Below are 4,484 nucleotides of genomic sequence, written 5' to 3' on the forward strand. Positions count from 1 at the left end.
ACTCTGTGCCAGTGCAAAACCAAACCAAAACAAAACAAAAACAAAACCCAGCTCCAGATAAGTGAATTATAATCCATACTTCAGTACTGTTTGCAGCTAGCATTAGAAATGACTTATAGAAGACTGCACTAAAACACCATGAAATTAAACACCTGCAAGTAGTTGCCTATTTATTATCTTTATAATACAGATTCATGATGGCTCCCTAACCCTTAAAAGAATTACTACTAAATTGTATTTTAGTAGCATTAAAAGATAAAAACTCTAACATCCATGCAAAACCACAACTATATCAGAAAAGAGAATAACATGAAGAAAATAAGGCATAACCTATTTTACATCCCTCCTGCCCTAGCATTTATATGCTACAGAAGCACGAAAAGATGTACAAGTCTTCACAATAATGGAATCCATACTCGTCAGTAAACAGATACGCAGACCTTGGCTCTGCATTGCATCCATTTCCTCTCAGGTCTGTATTTACATAGCTAATCGGACATTTGCTCTGTACTGCAGTCTATTTTAATTCTGCTAGCTCAGCACAGAGATGTTTCATCCTTCTACTTACTAGTGGAATAATCATCACCGATAAGTACTTACACATAACCTGACAAAACCCTAATCATCAATCTCTGGGTAAGTCTGTGTACTTCACTAAAATTCTGCAGGGACTACATACTGCCTAAAGTTTTCAGTGCTAGTGATGTGAAGGCCGTTCACCTCCAAGTAATGTTCTCCCAGCTGGTTCCAAACACAACTACCTCTTCTCTCCACTGTATGTCCATGCTATCGAATCATTAAATAGAGCTGTCATTCTTCTCCAAAGTTCCCAATGATGTCTCCGAATCTAGCAGCAAATGCAATAAATGTCCCTCCTCTTCACCCCGCTATTCTGTCAAAATTATAACATGTCATGCTGTTAACAAGCGTAACAACTGAAAAATACAAGTTCTACTCCAGAGTTCACTAACTGAACACACAAAAACTAAAAGCAGGACATGAACTAGCACACTGGATCCATTCTTGAGTCCAAACATCACATAGAGTTCTCCGACAGAACACTCCTGGTGCAAGCAAAATCGTAGTGTTTTGCTGCTCTCCAGCTTGTCCATTCACCCAATCATTTCCATTTCAGTTCACCACAGCATTATTTCAATTAACCGAAATGACTTCAAATTTGCATTCAATTGCAGATGGCTGATGCAGAGAAAATGGAACTTGTCTGCAATGGCTTTGCCCCTCTTGGAGCCTGGTAATCCACAGATTGTTAGAGGTATTATTTGAGATTTACTTGTAGAGTAGACTAGGGACCTCTTATGGTTCTTAGCTTTACAGGGGCCTATCATTTTCTGAACACTATCAGTTGCTTCTTGGTAGGTTACCATTGACACATGACACTGTCCTTCAGTGTTCTTTCCAGCGTAAGCACACTCTTTTTTAACACCTAAAAGTTTTGTCCAGGCGTTTAAAAGAAAAAAGGTATTTTTCCTCTCTTTTGACTTGTGGCCATTTTTACTAAACTTCAGACTTTTTCAGCCCTGTGCTTTCAAATACTTTAACACAAATTGCAGTTTTCCCCTATTATACCTTATCTCAAGCAGTCACTAGTAATGATTAAGGAAGAGAAAAAGGCCCCCAAGAAAACCCGAAACCCCAAACCCCCCCGCCCCCCCCCCCAAAAAAAACCCCAAACCACCACCACCACCAAATGCATAAAGTAAATGGGAGTGTCCATTTTTAATTCTACACCTGCTAGATGTAGAACTGTTAGCATGGTTTCCTTAGGGAAACAGGCTGATGATGCATATATCTGCCTGCTGCCCAATCTCTTTGAATCCTTAGCCACCTGCACTTGAGTTTTTTAGAGAAAAACAGGTCAAAGGACAGGTATGCACCTGCAGGTTCATGAAAGTAGATGTCCAGGCAAAGGGTGACTCTTCCAGAGGCTGCTTGCCCTCAGGAGCTCAACACGAAAGAACTAGAAGAGATACCCGAGAAGGGCCTTGAGGGCAAAGCTTCTGTGAAAATATGCATTTTGTTAGAATTCAGAGAACCTTGCCAAAAGATAAATCATAAAGAAACTATGCTACATATGTTCTGCCATTCAAAATTGCTTACTTAATCTGTTTTACTGTTGTAAACAGTAATGAGTCACAGAGAAGGACGATTTGTGGCCCCAGTTGGAGTTTTCAGGATGGGATAATTTTTTTCATCATGGTGTCTGAAGTCTATTCAAAGAGAAAATTCAGAGAACCTTGCCAAAAGATAAATCATAAAGAAACTATGCTACATATGTTCTGCCATTCAAAATTGCTTACTTAATCTGTTTTACTGTTGTAAACAGTAATGAGTCACAGAGAAGGACGATTTGTGGCCCCAGTTGGAGTTTTCAGGATGGGATAATTTTTTTCATCATGGTGTCTGAAGTCTATTCAAAGAGAAACACAGGCAATAAAACCACAGGTAAATAAGGTATGCTGGGGTCTTGGGAGTGCAAAAAGAAAAGTCATATGGAGGAAGGAAACATTGGGTTTAGTGAAGCGGGCAGGAAACAAAACACTGAAATAACAAAACAACCACTGCTGCCCTGCTACATCCTAGACATGCCTTTGGCTGGGGATCTCCCATTGCTACTGCCCTAATTTAAATCTGGCACCTTTCCCAAACTTTAACACCAATATAACCTGCCCTGTAGAAAGCAGTCTACTTTGGAAAAACAGCTCTTTGATTGCTTTTCCTTTTGTACATGGAGCGCACCACTTCAAAGACAGCGGAGAAGCAAACTGCTAAGTAGTTAGCCTTCATCATCACTCCAAATTACTAACTCACACAGCTATTTCAAACTCCATAATAAGCGTTAATTGCATTCTGCAACTAAGCAACATTATTTTCGCTCAAGTTTCCCATTAGAAAGAAAATAAAGATAAATAATTTTTGGAACTATATGTAAGTATAGATTTAAAATGTAATTATGTCTTTTTCTGTACTGAAAAAGAAGCAACCCGAAGCTAGGCCAAACTTACTTGCAAACAGATGTAACAAAAAAAATCCAACACAAGCCTAAACTCAAAGAGGACTTGGGGTTTTATCTTAGTTTTTACTAAGAAACCAATTCTCATGTGAAGATTGTAGCAAGGTAATACTAGCATGTGGGCAAGTACAGGGACCTAATGACAGACACATATCCGTATAATTTAAGATTTGTTTTCATGTGATTTCCAACAAGCATGTGGAATAAGTAGATATCGCCAGTGTAATTTTGCAATCTGCATTATTGGTCATTAAGTTCAATAGTTTATTTGTGGAATATGATACTTTCAGCACTGACGGTAGCTCCCCAAATCCTCAAACCACTCCAGTTCCATCTTGCTAATATTCAAAACATTCTCTGAAAGATCTGCTGCTTTTTACAGCCATTACGGTAGGCATTTTTCTAAACAGGCAACAAGAACAGAGTGTCTGCTAGCTACCAAGAACACTGTATCTAGCTTTTAACTAACAAGGTAAAAGCACTACCTTATTTTAAATATGAATTCAACAAAAAGAGCATGATGAACAGAAATATAGATTACTTGATAGTTAAAGCCAACAATATCAGGACAAAGGCATCAGATTGCTACTAGTAAAAAGAGCAACTTATGTCAGGACACTAAAACCTACAATCTCATCCCTAAAAGTCAGCATTTCACAGACACTCCCAGTAGAGGTTCACCCCATTCTCATCTGTGTACCCTATAAACTCTCACAGTGTAAAGGTAACCAAACTGATGAAAGAGTATGCCCACTTGTAAAACATCCTTTAAAGCAAACATACTACTAAAATAAAACAGAAAATTGTTTGTTAGACTTCTATATATGTTTCCTGTAGTAATTTTTTGTATATATTATCTAAATGCTGTTCCATTTTATTTGGGAAAGACTAGATATTTTCACCAAGACAACACTTTTTGAGGCGTTTCTTTTCCATTGTCCTTTTCCAGTCAAATTATAAAGACTGTACACACACACATATAGATGATGAACCATCATAGAAGGAAATCATTACCAAAACAATTGCTGCCCATATCTGAAAATCACTCTCCTCTCCAACCCTCTGCATATTCTCACTTAACGGTCCTGGGAAGTACAAGAAGAAACTACTCTATACCCCCAATCTCAAATTTAGGGAATAAACTGCATCTATCCTGCAGCCTACGAGGACCTTTATTTTAAAAGTAAACTAATACTTGAAGAGTATTTTCAAGCATAGACTTTTGCTTAGAAGGTTTTAAACAGTAAGTATAATCTGATGGGTAGGTATACCCTATATAAGCCTACCAGGCTGACTGGAAATCTGCAGCTGCATGTTTGCTCTTCAGGAATGCATACTGAAAAGGCAATGATTTTTCCCGTGATACAAACGGGTAAACATGGAAGTTTATAAGCATTTTCAAATTTAACTATAGGCATCTAATGTGCTAGTAAACTGAGCATTTTGCATATCC

This window comes from Cariama cristata, unplaced genomic scaffold (assembly GCF_000690535.1).
Source record: "Cariama cristata isolate BGI_N322 unplaced genomic scaffold, ASM69053v1 scaffold4462, whole genome shotgun sequence".
NCBI lineage: Eukaryota > Metazoa > Chordata > Aves > Cariamiformes > Cariamidae > Cariama > Cariama cristata.